Here is a 19,678-nt window from a genome sequence, read left to right on the forward strand (position 1 = left end):
ATTTTCCTTAATCTATTTTATGTACTCAGGTCAGATACTATGCCTCTAGTGCAGTTTTAATTGACTTTTGTGCATAGTGTAAAAAGGGGTCTGAGTTCTTTTTTTTTTTTACAGTTGACAAATTAGTTTTCTCAGCACGATTTCTTTTCTCTCTTTCTTTTTAAAAACCATAGTGGTTTACTCAGTTGTTCATGATGATTTGTTACACCAACATGTGCCCTTTTGGAATTAATGCCTTCAAACCATTGAAATATTTTAAATATAGCTTATGTTTATTACAGAAACTTGGGGAGTTTAAAAAGAAATCACATCACACAATAGATACTTTTGACACATCATGTATATATATACCTACATGTGTGTATTTGCTCCTAAAGTTTTTATTTTTGTTTTTTGCTTTTTGGGTCACACCCGGCAATGCACAGGAGTTACTCCGGGCTCATGCACTCAGGAATTACTCCTGATGGTGCTCAGGGGACCACATGGGATGCTGGGAATCGAACCTGGGTCGGCCATGTGCAAGGCAAACACCCTGCAATGCTATCACTCCAGCACCTGCTTCTAAAGTTTTAAAAGCACTGATTACAAAATATTGCACCTCTTATTTTATTAGTAATTTTAATATAAATAAGATATAGTTTTGAAAATACTTTATTTATTGCTACATCATGTATCTTTGCCTTATCCCTATTGTTTTATAGATAGTTTTTTTTCTAAAATTTGTCTATTATTACATCATAAATATTATAGAATAATATGAACATGTCCCAAGGATACTTTACATACAAGAAAAACAGCTTTGATCTTAAAGCATATTATCAAAGAAAGTGTTAAACAAGACCCATGTGTATCTGTATATGTAGTGATTCCTTTGAAGGACCTGAGAGTGAACCATATCTCATGTTGGATATGGGATTGATTATAAATCCAGTGGAATAATAGAAAAAGAGCTAAATGGTTGAATAGTAGTGCCTCTATTTGTATATTTTCTTCTAAGTCTCTTCACTTTTACACAGACAGTAATCAGTACATCTGACTATTCAGAGCAGGGATCAATCAATTATTTTCTGCATATATTAGAAAACAAATACTTTAGGTGTTACAGACCATGTGGTCATTGTGAAAACCATCCAACTCTTTCATGGAGTGAAGATAATGGATTATGAATAATATGTGATTGAATGAATTGTGTTCAAATAAAACTTTATTTATAAACTCAGGCAGGTGGATTGGATTTGGCCTATTGGCTATATTTGCTGACTCATCACTCTGAGCCCAAGGTATTGATGACATGCGATTCACCAGTAAGAAAGTCAAGGTCACTGTGTTGTGTCAACCTGTATATCTAAATGAATATTGCTTGATCAAGTCATCTTTCTCCAGATTTTAAACTTGTAAACCAAGAAGTGTAGTAACAGGTTTGGTCATCTCTGTTTTTCCGTTTTTTTTTTTTTTTTCCTTCTTCTGCTTAAATGATGGTAGTTTCTCTTGACCATGGTCTAGGAAAGTAGGACCCACTTTACATCTGTGAAGCAGATGGTCATACATTGGCTTCAAAACTAAACTATGTATTATAGCCACATATTGCCATAACTTTTAGTTATGGAGTGGTAGACACAACTCAACCAAAAATAAAGAGAGAATTTTATTATTTTTTGCTTTAATACCTGCTGTTGTTGACCCATTGAACTCCTTCCAGAATCTTGCTTGATAAATGAGTAAAAGAGTATGATTTGAGAATTCCAGGATCTTCATATTAGATACCATTCTGATTTCACCCCATCATTGTTATGTAAGCAATAAAAACCTTTTTTTGGCATGCACTATTAACATGACCTTTTAGCACAACCACCTACACTTTTTTTCCGAGGCTAAAACTAAAGCATGGCACTCTAATGTCCACATCACATGTGACTATTGTTCAGAATATAGCATTTAGAGATGGCAAGAGGCCAGATGGGCTAAACTGATTGGAAGTGGAACAGGGACTTGTGGTCTGCCCCATGGGATCTTCTGTGAGGAAAGTTTAATGAAAAATAGATTAGATTTTTACCAAGTGGAGCTTCAGGTGTCAAAGGCATAAATCGTACCATTTCCCTTGCTCATTACAGGTACTGTAATAAGAATTGACTCACTTCTTGTTAGTTGTCTGTCCTTGTTGCAATTTTATGAGAAAAAAAAGAGACCCAAGAGTGCATCATCAGCACCGCTCTGGGAACTACTGTGGGTGTGAGGTTTATTTTCTTGCTCAGGCAATCTATATGTGGGAGATCTTTATGAAAACTCATGCTCTCAGCTTGAAAAAGCCAGGCAGGGTGTGTGGAAGAGTGAGAACCTGTTCACAGGAGAAGAAAGCATGGTCCATAGCAGAAACTGGAAGCACAACATATACAAGATGATAGAAGTATTATGCTAGAAAGTATTTTAAGGTATTAAACATACTACTATTACTACTGGGCTGGAGCGATAGCACAGCGGGTAGGGAGTTTGCCTTGTATGAGGCCGACCTGGGTTCAATTCCTCCATCCCTCTTGGAGAGCCCGGCAAGCTACTGAGAGTATCCCGCCCGCACAGCAGAGCCTGGCAAGCTACCCGTGGCATATTCAATATGCTAAAAACAGTAACAGCAAGTCTCACAGTTGAAACATTACTGGTGCCCACTTGAGTAAATCGATGAGCAACGGGATGACAGTGACTATTACTACTATAATTACCACCCTAGGAAGTAAAAAATAAAATGGTAAGATAATTCTTTAGTTAAAATTTAAGAAAAACCTCTTTGTTATGAAGTGATTTGAAAAATGCCACTTTGGGGAAGCAAGTTTGAAGAGGAACAATATTGGGGCTAGAGAGTTAATAGAGCAGTTAAGATGCTTGCTTACCCCGTGACCACTCCCTAATTTGAGCTTTAGCACTAAATATGGTTCTCTGAGCACCACCAGGGTTGATCACTGAAAAAGAGCCAGGAGTAATCCATGAGCACTGCTGAATGTGGCCCCCAATTCTTGAAGCTTTCCCCCCAAAATAGGGATAGTGGTAGAAGACATGAGATCTTCTGGCCCATTCCCTACTTTATATATAAGCATATGGGGGAAATTCTGGGTAATGATCAAAATGTGGGCCTTATCCCAAGTCAGTTTCAGACCATTTTTTCTTTCACCTACAGTTTCCTGAACACTTCTATCATTTATACATGTTTTTAAAAATTGTTTTTCTTATAGTGGGGATGGGCTAGCATTTTTAGGTATATTCTCAAGTGTAGTAGTCTTATAAATTGACCCAAGGATGCAAATAGTGGTCTTGTTTAGCCTATTTGGGGAGATACTTGGAAGAATCTGCCTACCAAATCCTTCTTGCAGTTGGTTAGTTGACACGCTGGTATGTCAAGGACCTTGAGAAGGCTCTGTGACATTAAAGGAGAAGTTTAACTTTTCCTTTAACCCTCACTGTCTGAGAAGCATTTTGCCAAAATAAAATTTAGGGTTAGAGTTAATGTTAAATTGGTAAGGATAGAACCAGTCTTGCATTAGAGTTAGTATTGAGTTTATGGTATAGTTAGCATCAAAGTTAGAATTGGGTTAGGGTTAGGGTTTTGTATAGCAATAGAAACAGATTTAGGTTTTTTATGGTTGAAGTTGAAAATGAAAGGAACAGGGTGAATGATGAATTTAGGTAGGTTTGGCCAAGATTTGGATCAGGTTGTATTATGGTTAGGGTACAGGTTAGTGTTAGGGATTAGGATTTGGGAAAAGGAAAGGTAGAGCTTGTATTTGGTTATGGCTGAAGTTGAGAATGAAAATTTGAATTAGGTTAGTGTGAATTTAGGATGACTAATAATGTGAGGTTATGATTTTGGTCAGGTCAGTATTAGGACTTGAGTTAAGGTCAGGATTAGGGTTAGGGTTAACATTAGAGGTCAGGATAGAAATAGAGTACATATTTGGCTGCGATAGAAGTTGACAATGAGAAACAGAATTAGGGTTAATAATAACCTTAGGGTATTGGTAGGGTTAGCACAAGGATTGTATCTGAGTTAGCGTTAAGGTTATGGTTAACTTTAGTGTTGGATAGAGTAATGGTTAAATTGATGTCTAGGGATAGATACAGAGTTTGGTTTGGTTTAGGTTTAATGTTAGGGTTATGGTGAATATTAAAGTTAGCAAGGCTTTGATTAGGGTTAATATTGTTTAGGTTTAGGGTTAGGATTAGGTTTAAAGTAGTAATAATGATAGAGGTGAGGTTTGGCTTGATTACATTCAAAATTGAAAATAAAAGTTTGGATTTGGGTGAGTTGAATTTTAGGGAATCAGTAAGGTTATGCCACGTCTAGATCAAGGCTAGTATTATGGTTAGCATATGGTTAAGGATTAGGGTTAAGGTTAGAATTTATGGTTGAAGTCAAGTTTTAATATTAAGATCAGAGTGAATTTAAATGTAGTATTATTAGTAACAATTAAACCAAGACTTGAATAGGATTAATGTTTGGTTTAGAGTTAGAAGGACTGTTAGGGTATGACTAGGGTTAGGGAAAGGGGTACAAAAACAAATAGAATTTAATTTTTGCTAGCTGACGTTGAGGGTAAAAGTTTGGAATAGGTTGAATTTGTTATTAGGGTTAGCATTTATGTTAGGATTAGGTTTAGTGATGGTAATAGAGATATCGTTTAGTTTTGGCTATATTCAAGTCGAGAATAAAAGCTAGGAATAAGGTGACAGTTAAATTTATGATAATTTGTGGGGTTACGCCAACCTTTAAATCATTTTGGGTTATGAATAGTATTAGGATTAGGATTATGTTTAGAGTTTGGGCTAGGAATAGGGGTAGAAGTAGTGTTCAGTAGGGTAGAAGTAGGTTTGGCTATGACCAAAGTTGAGAATAAATGTTTTTAAATTTAGTCACCATGAAAACAGAAAGTTATTCATGATTGAGTTTCAGGCATACATTGTTATGGCCACCCTTAACCATCGCCAATTCTTCCACCAATTCCTTCCCTCCACCAATTCCTCCCCCCCACCAACATTTGCTGCCTACCCAGCAGGTGGCCTCTACAAGGGAATATTTTTTAATGTACAATTTTTTTTTGCACTGTGGTTTATAGTACTGTTGCTGGTAGGGTTTCATACATAACACTTTCAGCATCACCTCCCCCTCCTAGTTGAATGCTTCCTTTTCCCATAGTCCTAACCCTCAGCCTCTACAGGTGACATGTTTCCTAGTGAATACCACTTCTCATGCTTTTTGTTTCCATTGTCTTTGGGAAAATTAAACTCATAATTGCCTCATTATGTACCTCTCTATGAGCGAGATATTCTATGTTGGTCTCCCTCCCTCTGACTGACTCCACTCAGCATGATAATCTCCAGGTCTCTCCATGTAAATAATGACAATTTAGATCAGTTATTGTTAAATTTCCAATAATTGGCATTGTTAGGCAAAGGTTTAAATCAAATTATTAAGTTTTGGTTTAAGGTTGAGATTAGCGTTAGGTTTAGGAATAAGTATAGAGATAGGATTTAGGTTTGGCTATTCTTTTATTTTTTATTATTGAATCCAGCAGAGTGATAGCACAGCGGGTAGGGTGTTTACCTTATGCGGCCGACCCAGGATTGATTCCTCTGTCCTCTCAAAGAACCCAGCAAACTACTGAGAGTATCCCACCCGCATGGCAGAGCCTGCCAAGCTACCCGTGGTATATTCGATATGCCAAAACCCAGTAACAACAAGTCTCACAATAGAGACGTTACTGGTGCCCACTCAAGCAAATTGATAAACAACAGGAAGACAGTGCTACAGTGCTATTATTTTTTTACAGTGCTATTATTAAATGTGAGATACAGTTATAAGCTTTTGTTTGAGTTTCAATTATACAATGATCAAACAGCCATCCTTCCACCAGTGCACAATCTCCACCACCAATTTCCCCAGTGTACCCCTTCTTTCCAACCCTCCATCTGCCGTCATGGCAGGCAATTTCACCCATACTCTCTCTTTACATTTGGGCATTATGATTTGCAATACAGATACTGAGAGGTTATCATGTTTGGTCCTTTATCTACTTTCAGCACACATCTCCAATCCCAAATGATTCCTCCAACCATCATTGACTTAGTGATCCCTTCTTTATTCTAGCTGCCTTCTCCCCCAGCTTCCAGCTATGGGGCAGCATTCTTGGTCCTTGTGTCTACTGTCCTTGGATGTCTGTCTCATATTGTTATTTTATATTCTACAAGGTTTGTCTATTCTTGAAGCTGAGAATAATATATAATTAGTGGCAACGTTGTTTGGGTAATTGAGAGCCCAGGCTAGAGTCAGAGTTATTATTAACATTATCTTTAGGGATAGGGATAGGTATAGGGGTTAGGTACTATTGTTAAAATTGAGAATGAAAGTTAGACATAAGATTCATATTAAATTTAAGATAATTTGTAGTGTTAGGTAAAATATAATGTCAGGTTTAGTATCAAAGTTACGGTTAGGATTAGGGTTATAGCTGATATTTGGGATAGGAATAGCAATATCATTTAGGCTTGACTATGAAGTTGAGAATGAAATTTAGGACTAGGGTGAATGTTAATTTTGTTAAATTGGTAGGGTTAGGCTAAGGGTAAGTAAATTGATAAATAGGTATTGACTTTGTGTTAGGTTTAAAGCTAGGGATAGATATCACTGTCACTGTCATCCCGTTGCTCATCAATTTGTTTGAGCGGGCACCAGTAATGTCTCTCATTGTGAGACTTATTGTTACTGTTTTTGGCATATCAAATACGCCACAGGTAGCTTGTCAGGTTCTGCCATGCGGGCAGGATACTCTCGGTAGCTTGCCGGGCTCTCCGAGAGGAGCGGAGGAATTGAACACAGGTCGGCCACGTAAAAAGGCAAATGCCCTACTGCTGTGCTATTGCTCCAGCCCAGGGATAGATACAGGTTTTACATTTGGATATGGTTAAGAGTGAAAGGTAGGGTTAGGGTGGATGTTCAACTCTGGGTAACTGGTAGGTTACCCAAAAGCTAGCCTTAGTCTGAGGCTAAGGTTAAGTTTAGGGTCAGCATTAGGGTCAGTATTAAGATTAGGATTAAGATTAGGATTAGAGATAGGAATAGAAATAAGATTTATATTTGGCTATGAATGAAGTTCATAATGAAAGGTAGAGAGTCTCTTGCCTGCACGCCTGCTGTCTTCCCTGGGGCCCCTCGGAGGGGATGGGCTCCAGCTTCCCTCCCCACCCCGAGCAGAGCTCCCGACGGCTGAAGACCACCAGAACCTAGCTACAGCCATGCTGGAGGCCCCTCTCCACACGTTCAGACAGGCCTCATGCATGAATGTACCGGCAGAGGAACCCAGGTGTGTGTAATCCCATCAACGGCCAACATCTAGAGAGAGACTTAAAAGCGAGCTTCCAGAAGGGATACCTTGTAGCCTTCTTCTCCCTCTGGGAGAAACTGGCAATCTTCTGAAAGTTTCCTGCCCACATGGGATAGCCTTGCAAGCTTCCCATGGTGTATTCATATGCAAAATCCAATAACAAGCTGGATCTCATTCCCCTGACCCTGAAGAGCCCCCAGTGCAACATTGTTAGGAGGGCCGAGTAGAGATGGACTTCTAACATCTCAGGGAAAGGACGAAATGAGATGTTACTGAGCCCGCCCGAGAAATCGGTGATTAACGGGATTTTCCTAATTCGTGATTCATGAATGAAAGTTAAGATTATGGTGAATATTTAGTTTAGGATAATTGGTATGGCTAGGTCTATGGTAGGATCACAGTTATTATTAGAGTTAAAATTATGATTAAAGGTTAGAGTTATAATTGAATTATGATTAAAGATTAGGTCATGATAGATATACTGTGTAGCTTTTGCTTTTTTCTAATTTGGAAAAAAGAGTAAGGATTAGGATGTAAACATTCAATCAATCATAGGATTAGGTGAAGGCTAGATTCAGGGTTTGTATTAAGAATAGGATTTGCGTTAGGATTAGGGTTAGGATTATTTTAGGGATAGGGATAGAGATTAAATGCAGGTTTGGTTATGGTCAAAATTAAGAATGGAATTTAGAATTAGGTGAATATTAAGTACAGGGATATTGGTAAACTTAGGTCATGGCTATGTCATGGTTAGTATTACATAGGGTTAGAGTTTGATTATGATTAGGTTTAGGAATAGCTATAGCGATTAGTTTTGAGGTTGAAAATAAAAAATTTTGGATTTATGGTGAATGTCAAAATTAGGTAATTGTTAAGGTTAGGTCAAGGCTAGTATCATGATTAGGCTAGGGATAGTGTAAGAATTAGTATTACATTTAGGATTAGGGTTGAAGTTAGAGTTAGGTTAGGTCTAGGGCTAAGATTAAGGTTGGTGTTATGGTTTTTCCATGGTAAAGTTGAGAGTTTAAGTTAGGGTGAATATTAGGTTTAGATTAATTGATATGGATAGACAAAACTAGTTTAAAATTTGGAACTCAGTAGATTTTGGTATAGGTTTATATTTTGAGTCAAGTTTTGTTTTTGGATTGTGGTTAAGATTAAGGTTAGATTTAGGATTAGGTTTAGGGCATAATAGAGATTTATTTATTTATTTATTTGTTTATTTATTTTGCTTTTTGGGTCACACCCGGCGATGCACAGGAGTTACTCCTGGCTCTGCGCTCAGGAATTATCCCTGGCGTGCTCAGGGGACCATATGGGATGCTGGGAATCGAACCCGGGTCGGCCATGTGCAAGGCAAACGCCCTACCCGCTGTGCTATTGCTCCAGCCCCTAGGCATAATAGAGATTTAGAGTGAAAGAATGATAATGAATGAATGGTTTAGGGTAATTGGTAGGGTTGTCAAAGCTAGTGCTAGTGTTAGGCTTCAGGAAAGATTTAGGGTTAGGGTTTGGATTCCAATTAGGATAAAGACATTATTGAAGTTAAGAGTGAAAGTTAGGGTGAAGTTGAATATTAATTTTATGCTATTAAGTGTTAGGGTAAGGCTAAGGTAATAGCTAGGCCTTGGTATAGAGTTAGGATTATGTTAGGGTCAGGTTTAAACAGTGTTATGATTTGGTTTAGGATTAGGGTTGGTTAAGACTCGGTCATTTTAGGTGTTGAGAGTGAAAGTCAGAGTGAGGGTGAATGTCATATTTAGGGTATTCACTATAGTTAGGCCTCTCCTAAGGTAAGTGTTGGGATACTTATTGTAAATTGGGGTTAGGTTTAATGATAGGCCATTGTAGAATTTCAGAGTGAAAGTTAAGGTGATGGTGAGGCTTGGTTTAATTGGTAGTTATAGGCCAAGGATAGGGTAAGGGTTAGGTCATGTCATGGTTGAAATTGAGAAATTGAAAAAGGAAGATAGATAATGAATGTTAGCTTTAGTGTGTTCTGTAGGTTAGACCAATGCTAGGATAAGAGGCCTTGGGATAGAGTTAAATTAGGATTATTGTTTGGATTTGAGGATTTGGGTTAAGTTTAACTTTATGGTATAATTAGTATAATTAGTGTTCACATTGGTGTTGAGTTAGGTTTTGGATTAGGTTTGACTTCAGGATAAAGTTTAGGATTATAGTTGTTTTAGGATCTGATACAGGGTTAAGTTTAGGTTTGGGATAGCTTTAAGCTATGGTACAAGGAGATCCTCAATGCTAGTTGAGGATGAATGTTACTTTTAGGGTAATAGAAAAACCTAAGGGTAGATTAAGGGTTAGGCCTATGGATAGAGTCAGTTTCTGATAGGGTAAGTGTTGTGGTTATGTTAGGTTAGGGTATACTTCTCTAATTTGCTTTCTCCCTATATTGATTTAGAATACAAATTTTCTGAGCTTTATAAAGATATATAGATTCTTAGATATATAGATTCTTTCCATATATGGAATGTCTATTGAATTATAATATTTTGAATACCTGGTAGGTGTATCTTATTATACAAATTATATTAATGTTCACTTTAAACATGATTTTTTTTGCTGTATGATATAATATTTTCTCCATGTATCTTAATGTTTTTACATTTTCCAGCACATGTATTTGTCATGGTATTTGTTTAGTTCCGAGATCAGACACGCTGGAGCAGCCTGTCTACAGGCACAGCATGTAGGGCATTTTCCTTGCACATGGCCGACCCTGGTTTGATTCCTCCATCCCTCTCAGAGAGCCTGGTAAGCTACCGAGAGTATCCCGCCTGCATGGCAGAGCCTGGCAAGCTACCCGTGGCATATTCTGATATGCCAAAAACAATAACAGCAAGTATCAGAATGGAGATGTTACTGATGCCCACTCGAGCAAATTGATGAGCAACGGGATGACAGTGATACAGTGACAGTGATTTGCTTAATTAATATAGCCTGAATCAATACTGCCGGAGACCAGCTCCGGAATGAAGACCACCGACTCAGAGATGATGTGTTGACCAGCAGCTATCAAGGCTGAAGGCCCCGTTTATTCTCAAGCAAGCAGTTTTATATTATTTGCATACCTTGGCCCAGGCACGTAGCCAAGTCCAAAGATGTTCTCATGGGTTAGACATATTTTGTGTTTGTCTCAAGATGTTCTCATTAAAAATACCAAGTCAGATTATTCCCAAGGTTACTTAGAGCACGAGAAGTATGTACGTGCAGGATGTGTCCTGCTTATCTTGCTGGTAGGTTTTACCTTCAAGGCCCCTCTTTCAAGAGGCCCTCTGCACAGGACTCTCCCAAGCCCCCAGTGCAGGTCATACAAAGTTCATTGTCCCACGCTGGTCTCTAGACTCTAGTCTATGTGCTCCAAGCAATCCCACTACACAATACAATGATAGTTTCTTAAGTACTGTAATGATTGTTTAAGATAATTTCCAAAAAATTTCAGCCAGCATCTATTATTTGCTTTGCTCTTCTTTTTTCTAAGACATCTTAGTACTCTGATGCCTCTTCTTGGTCAGAAATACCTTTCTTTCTTGGATTGATCTCAGGTTTTTTATCTGATACCAAGAAACTGTCAGCAATTAATTCTATGTCAATATTTCTTATTTTTGGGAAAACCTATACATGAATCATTCAAACACACTACTTTTTATGGAATAAGGGGGTATTATTATTCACTCTAACAGAATTATGGAACTCAGAGTATGACATGAAAATAGCGACAATAAGATGAACCTCTCTTGTGTGTGAAGACAGTACGATATCAAATTATCCTGGGTGATTTGTTCTTACAATTGCTCATGGTGATTTATTCAACTTCAAGTCTCTTCTAAGTTTCTCCAAAAAAAGAGAAGGCCAAATTACTCACTGGTGCCTAATCTCTCAGTAAGATTACTTAAGAGAACACTTTGGGGCAGTTTTCTGCTTTGATGATATTATGGTGCATTCACCATTTAACAATGGTGAAATGATTGTCATTTAGGGGACCCATCCTAACTGCACAATGGTTTCTGATTAGGATAAGCCTGAAATTGTTGCTGATTAGAATAACATACTGTGGTTGGCTGTTAGTGCCCCATATCTCCTTAGAAAAGGTGGCACCTGTAAAAATCAATAATGCATGAGTTGAGAAAGCTCAGAGATGGCATTTCTGTTAAGTCCAGAAGGAATGACAGATTCAAACTTTTTCAGTCTCCCAAGTTTCTCATTTTAGTCATATCAAAGAGTTTATGTAGAGCACCTGTGTTGTGCTTTTTCACAGCTGTTGTGGATCACACAAGATAAATATATCATTATTCCAACACACAATAGTTTATAATCTCTTTGGGTGAAATAATGCTTTTAGACATATGCAATTAAAAGGCAATGCCAGGAAGTATGTGGTTAGGTTGCAAAGTATGCTATGTGACTAAAGAATGTGATCATATTTAAACAAGAGAAAGAAATATGACATTTGTAAGAATTGGACTTTGGACTGGTCCGGATTTTAGATGAGAGTAAAACAAATTATGCAATTAAGGACAAGAACACAGATTGAACTTTTGGTAGTTTCTATCTTTTGAGCAGGGTATATTGAGTTCTTAGTAGAAAGTCCAAGAATTAGATAATGGACATCTTGAATAATTCTTAATGTATGTTGTGTTTCATTGCCACTAAGTTTGCTAGAACATAAACCACTTTTTGTAATGGTCCTCTTTAACTTTACACTATTAAAATGATTTTATTTGCAATGTGCCTATTAATTATCTTCATTAGTAGTAGCCTTTGAGCCACTCATCTGCAATCTTTGCATTCTGGTATTTTTCTGTTGTCTTTCCTTTGAGTGTATTTCTCGCTCTGCAGTGATGGATGCTGCTCAAGAAAGGATTTTTAAATTGACAGGCTGAAAGATACCAGTACCCAGGAGAGTTTATTAAACCCACAGCCAATGAACTTGGTGCAGCCAACAGCTTTAAAAGAATGAGTGTCTGAATAGCTGCTGGGCTGTGTATCATTTGAGCACTGAAAAATGAGACAGGGATTTTGAGCAGTGTGAACTGGACTATTCAGTTCTGTGGTTGAAAGTGTGTAAGAGAGAGAGAGAATTTATACAAGTAGAAGAATGAGGAAGAAAATAAAAACTGGGACAAATTTTCGTAAGGGGCACATTTCCAGGGCTCTTGGGGTTTGTTCTCTGAAGGGTCAGACAAGGGAGGAGGATTTTTCTGCGTGTAAGACAGAGATTCTACAAAGGGAATTTCCCCCCCCCCTTTTCCCCCCATTTCAAGAAAAACACATGATGTTTTAAATGAAACAGAAAATTCCAGGGGATTATTTAGACACTCAGCTGTAGGCTTGGGTTCGACCATATGGTTTCTGAGGACACAGTCCAGTTCTTGATTTTAAAGACTATCTCTTGAGAAAGCAGTTTGTGTTTAATATAAATATGTTTTGAATACAAACTCTGTTGAACTTTCTATAATATTGGACAAAAAAGTCGAATAGGAATGCAGTGAATTGTGTAAAATGTACATGCTCCAATATCGTACTAGGTTTGTAGTCTCCAATTTCTGCTTCACCCATCCATTCATCCTCACTTAGTGAACAGATTTAAGTGACAGGACACTTGGATACAAAGACAAATTGGATACACCTCTGACCTCAAGGACTTGAGTCCAGTGGAGTACAAGGAAAATTACCAAATGGAACTAGTGATGGAAATACATACGTGGAGGCCAGAAAATGACTCCAACCTGAGCTGAGTTCGGATGCCTTGAAAGATTAATCTAAGTAAATTGTGGAAAGGCCAAAATATATATATCATAAGACTTTAACCGGAAAGTTAAGTTCATATTTTATTGGAGTAATTTTTCTTTGTAATTTCTTTCTTACTATAATATGCTGTGAAAGTGTTATTAACCCACATATAGTGATAATAAGCCACTCAAAGGAGAAGATGATCATAGGAAGAAATGATTCATTTGTTTGTAGTTTGATCCTGCCATTAAAATTGAAGGGACAATTTTTTTCTGTAATAAGCTAAAGTCTGAAAAAAATGCTGCTACATTATATTGTCTTTGCCACTTGCAAGAGATTTAGAAAGACTAAATATTCTCTACTGATATTTATATCTATTATGATATTTATGCTACTGGATTTGTTACCTCTTGGGGCAGGAGAGTGCTTTTGTGATGCTTATCTGAAACAGCCATATGAAGAGAAGTTTTATATTTTCTGTTATTGTAGTCTTCTAACACATGCTCTGGTGGCTAGAAATGTGTCCCTAAATGTGTGAATTTGGGCACTACATTTTTTTTTTATTCTCAGATTTTTATTGGTTTGTAGGAATTCTTTAAATATACTGGAGATAAATTATTTGATAGTTATATGCATTGTGAATCATTCATCACCTGCGAGCCTCCTTTCCATCTTAAATTTATAAGAACATTTTTATTTTCATGAAATAAAATCTCTCATTTTCTTTTTTTTTTTTTAGATTCTAGGTTTTATTTGAGAAATTTTAATTCAATATATCAGCATGCAATTATAACTTAACAGTTGTAACTTAAAATTATAATTTAACACTAAGAACAGGTAAAAAAGTGGAAGTCATGATATATATATATATATATATATATTTGGTTTTATATCCATTTATTTAAAACCAATAGTATGCCTAATCTCCATGGACCATAGCAGTCAAAAGAACACTGGTGAAGGGATGGGTTATCGAACTTTGTATGGGGGAAACATGAGCACAAAGATGTATGGATCTGTAACTGTACCGTCACGATGACTCTCTAATTAAAAATAAACTAATAAAAAAAAAAGAAAAAATAATAATAAAGAAGATTGAAGACTGTTAAAGAAAAATAGAGCAAATATCAAGATAAAGGCAAAGAGTCAGAAGACAAGAGCTAACGTTTCAGGGAGATCTGGAGGGTGGGGTAGCCATTTGATAAGACACCATTGACTACAGAGACTGTGGGAGTCATTTTGTATCACAATCCAAATTAAAACTTGTTTTGTAATTTTTGTACATATTTCAGTACAAATGTAGCTTTTATTTTCATCTATTTTTCTGGTTTTGAACTTGGGCACTACTTTTAATGTTTTCTCTTTATTAAGTGGTGAAAAATAACACTCGTTCTTCTTACTTCACAGGATTGCAGTGAAATCAAACAGAACTGTGCATGAAGTCATTTGCAGACTACAAACTCTTACAGAATCCTGCTTTGGGGTAAGGAATGCCAAAAGACCCTCCATGGAGAATTCTGACTATTTGAACTATACTTTTAATTTTAAGTTTTCTCATTTCTTATTTTTAAACCACCTTTTATAAAAAGTAAATGACCAATTGAGGCTCGGTCTCACTTTTGAGAATTCTCTAATTTAAATTGTTCTGAGATTGCTTTCTCTGTCTTTTAATTAATTGCAGAGGTAATTTGTTTGCTTCCTTGTCTAGGTTTACTATGATTTAACCCCCACTTTGATTTGCAAGAGTGTTTGGGGGTTGAATTACTATAGTAATTGGTGCATGTGAAAACCCACATGAATTGAAACTCAGATCTGACAGCCCATCAGAAAAATATAATGCGCATTTCAACTCAATGTTTTTCAAGGTAATCATGAAGTTTTTAAGTCTAGGAGAAATTTTGAGAATTTAGAAATGATTTTCCTGAAGAACCAGACCTCTTCCTCTTTCTGTGAAAGTAATTCTAAGATAAATGAAGTGTTCTGGTCAAGAATGTGCCTAAAGAATCAGAACTCAGGATCCTGAGCTTTGAACTCTTTCTATGACACTTTTAGATCTTGCATTTAAGTGTCTGGATGCTTGCTAATTTTCTTTAGAGTCCATTTTAGGATTTATCAAAGCTGTTTTGAGAACATGGCTTTTGGTTAACATAATCCAATTTAGGGTTTCCTAACAAGACAATGAATGGGTCTTCATTTGCTCTTTCAGTATCATAATCTTGAAAACAAGTTATTTGCATAAATACATGTAGTTTTTTATGAGGTGATGGATAGCTCTATTGATAAATTTATGTAGCTTGTACATTACCTTCATTAATGTGGCATGAGGCTCAGATTCCATTCCTTTATTTGGTTATAAAATCATCAGAATCTTCATGTTTGAGAGTTTTAATTTAATTTTTTCACTTAGGATTTTGTGTTATTTAAAATAATTTGTGAATGAGAAAAGTTCATATTGTTTTCAACACATGCAGCACATTATGCAATTCTGTGACTACAATTATCCAACTGTTGCTCCAGAAACGTCCAGTCTTTTTGCCTCTCATATACGTGACTGAATCAACTCACATATAATTCTAGCTTTGTCTTGGGGCTCCATAGGAAGTGACTGAAAGTTTTGTATTCTGATCATAGACTACATTTCTTGTTGAAATATGGGTCACATGTGTATTCTAATCTTTAAATACAGATTAGGTTTTATATTAGGTGTAGGTGAGCGATACGGGAAAGTATCACTTGTATCACTTGTCATCCCATTGTTCATTGATTTGTTCGAGTGGCACCAGTAATGTCTCCATTTGTCCCTGTCGTGTGCTAGTGTAGCCCAATGGTGAAAGTAGTTTATACTAATAAATTAGGAGAGGTCTTAAAGAAGCTGAAGCATAGGAAACAATAGAAAGAAAGGTTAGTATTCAGAGCTCTCAAATAAGTAAATTTATTCTGAATGCTCATTTTGAAGCAGAATTCTTATGACTTCCCCCCTGCTCTATGTCCGTACTAATGTTAACAGATGTCCCACCTTCCAAAACAGAAAGGCAATCTTGGCAGCTCTTCTCAGTTTGCAAATTTAATTATGGCTGCAAATGTGATAACGGAGCAACCTTTCCAAGTTTTAATTGGATCTGCATTTGGCACAAGCAACCTTCGTTTTCCACCATATGGGTAATGGTGGAACAAGGTGCCATCTTGTGCCCTTGCAGCGAGTTAGTCAGTTCTTGATTATCTGCAGAGGAATTGGCCATGTCATGGATCAGTCGTGGTTCTTTTATAACCCCAGTCAGCTATTCCTGTACCTAAAATGTAGCTGGGCTTGCTCCCCACATTGTCACTTGGTTTAGCCTCGGGAACTGTAAACTTATTTTAATATTTACTTGGCAGAGCACCAACTGCTAGTCTGATGCCAACTTGTTTGTTACTCGGCCATCAGATAATCCATTCCAAATATAATGTTCACATGATCTTAGCTGTATATTCAATTTTTCAATTGCAAGAATATAAAACAAAATAAATTCCAGATACCAGTCTCTTGGCTAGGAGAGATAAGCATTATAGACAGCGAAACTGAGTTTCAGAAAGGTTGGGTTTCTTATCCAGGGTCACTGTATGAGTAAGAAGCATCACTTCAGTCTTAGGTATCCAAGGTTGTGACTCTGGGCTTCTTAAGGACACTGTATCATTGTCACTGTCATCCCGTTGTTCATTGATTTGCTTGAGCAGGCACCAGTAACGTCTCCATTCGTCCTAGCCCTGAGATTTTAGCAGCCTCTCTTTACTCCTGCTTCCCAATGGTGCCGTGTTGGAGGCTCTTTCAAGGTCAAGGGAATGAGACCCATCATTGTTATTGTTTTTGGCATATCAGATATGCCATGAGGAGCTTGTCAGGCTCTGCTGTGCAGGCAGGATACTCTCAGTAGCTTGCTGGGAAAAATATCCAGTTTTCCCACTCCAAAAAAATAAATAAATGAAATTCTAAAAGTTTTTAGCCAACTTATATATGTGGCAGAGTAGGCAGACCTGAGAGTATCTTTAATCCAAAAATGGCTTCAAGAGTTTTATTCAGGGCTGGAGTGACAGCACAGTGGGTCAGGCATTTGCCTTTCATGTAGCTGACCCGGGTTTGATTCCCAGCATTCCATATGGTACCCCAAGCAAGACCAAGAATAATTCCTGAGTGCATGAGCCAGGAGTAACCCCTGTGTATCGCCAGATGTGACCCAAAAAGAAAAAAAGAATTTTATTCATTTTTGTTTATAGAAATTGTTTCTTTTCTTTTTTAAAAAATTTATTTTATTGAATCACCATGTGGAAAGTTACAAAGTTCTCAGGCTTATGTCTCAGTTATACAATATTTAAACACCCATCCCTTCACCACTGCCCATATTCCACCAGCAAAAGCCCCAGTATACCTCCCACCCCCCGCACCCCCCCTCCCGCCTGCATAACTGATAAATTTCACTTCATTTTCTCTTTACCTTGATTAAATTCCATATTTCAACACAAAACTCACTGTTGTTGTTGGAATTCCCCCCCCCCAAAATAAAATAAAACAGTCCTACTGGCAAGGAAGCATAATATGGCTGATGCCATGCCACCCGACAAAGGAAAAAAAAAACGAGAAAGAGGGATATTTCCTGTCCTCGGCCGGCGTGGGGCTATGTCTTAGTTCACAGTCTAGAGACATGGCTGCAAGCAGTTTCTGGAACCAAAAGTAGTCTATTTGGCCTCTGGATTCTGGTAGATCAGCAGTAAAGCAGCCACACAAAAGTGTGGCCACCCGGGTGGAATCTTGGCATTGCGTGCACTGGTATCGGCCCTGGCCTGAGACTGCCGAAGTGTCCCGCTGTTCCAAGTACATATTTTTTTCCCTTTTTTCCTTTTCCTGTACCACCAAGTTCATGCCTGCTTAATAGAGCTCATAATACGCTGACGCCATACCGCGTTTCTCCCCGAAAACGGAAAAAAACCGAGAAAGAAGGATATTTCCTCTCCTCGGCCGGCGTGGGGCTATGGCTTAGTTCACAGTCTAGAGAAATGGCTGCTACTTTGATTACCTTCAATATTTCAACAAAATACTCTCTATTATTGTTTGGAGTTTCCCCCCAAAGTCAGACCTGCTAAAAAGGAACCGTTTCACATTGCTGACAATTAAGAGATATTAGGTTTTGGATTTCTGTATAAAGTCCAGGGAAAATTCTACCAGAAATTGCATCACTACAAGCCTTTACTTCCCTTTTGTGGTGCTCATAATATGGAAAAGCCTGGAGAGAGAAATCCTGCTCCACTGGCTCAGTTCACAGTCTGGAGGCATTTCTGTGAGCTGCTCATGTCCAGAGTAGTTCAGTTGGCTTCCGTGATCGTGCTCATGCAGCAGCAGCAGCGGAAAGCTAGAAATTGTTTCATTCTGGTTATTTTTAGATTGTTATTCCTAATTTGGAGGTCACAAGTTAAGTAAACTGATGTCAATTAAATGTTAAAGATATGAGCATTCAAATGCAAATGCATTTCAAACTGAACACAATCACATTTCAGAAATCTGTTTGTAAGAAACTTTGGGCTGTATAATGCATGCAGCAGCAATAGTTTCTAGGTTGTGGCATGGGAGAATTATTTCAACAGGCTGAGCACTTTGCGTGCATGCAGAAGAACCCAGGTTGATCCCAATAGGATCACAAGATGTGGTGGAAATATCAAAACGAATTTGGGAATCCTCAAATCTTTTTCCAGCAACACATTCCTTTAAAGGACGCAGAATATTTGGGTGATTTTTCATTTTCAGTTGTATTAACTACTACTTCTCTTTATTAGTACAGATGATGGAGAGGCTGAACTTGGACAAACATGTGAAAATGATGGGGGTATGCACATAGTTAAGAGGTAGAAACTCTTAATACCATATCCTTCTCCATCCTTCTTCTTAGAACTATTATCCTCTCATGGCTTGGGTAAACTGTACTGCAGGCCTGAGGTGGTTCATGGAGTAAAGAGCAAGATGACATGGAGTACAAATAGAGAAGAAATTAGATGTTGCAGTACAGTTAGTGCCTGAGGACATAAAAATAGTTGTCATGGACATGTAAAATTTCAATGCAACAGCATATATTGGGTACCTATTAGGTGCTTGTCAGGCACTGGGTTAAGCTTTGGGGGATAAGGCGATGACTGAAATATATTGTCTTTAAGATGCTTATTGGCCAGTGGGGGGAAAAAGACATAAACAATTATGACATCTAGTAAATATAACACTAAAGATATATTTGAAGTACTGTGGGAACCCAGAGGGAGAAAAAGTAATTCAATAGGGTGATGAATTTCTACCCTTCCTACTTTCATTTGGGCGCATATGGGAAAGATGGAGTCTTTCATAATCAAGAGATTAAAGAGAATCTCTTGAGTCAAATGAAGATATAATTCCAAATTAAAGCTGGGAATATAGAAATACTCACCATAGCAAGATCATAGCTAAACTCTTTGTAACCAACTGTTTGGGGCCATATTTGGAAGGAGTATTTTTGTTCACAGTATGTATAGTCAGCATAAAAGCAATGATACTGAATAAAGCAGAAAAT

This window comes from Sorex araneus, chromosome 3, assembly GCF_027595985.1.
Source record: "Sorex araneus isolate mSorAra2 chromosome 3, mSorAra2.pri, whole genome shotgun sequence".
Classification (NCBI taxonomy): domain Eukaryota; kingdom Metazoa; phylum Chordata; class Mammalia; order Eulipotyphla; family Soricidae; genus Sorex; species Sorex araneus.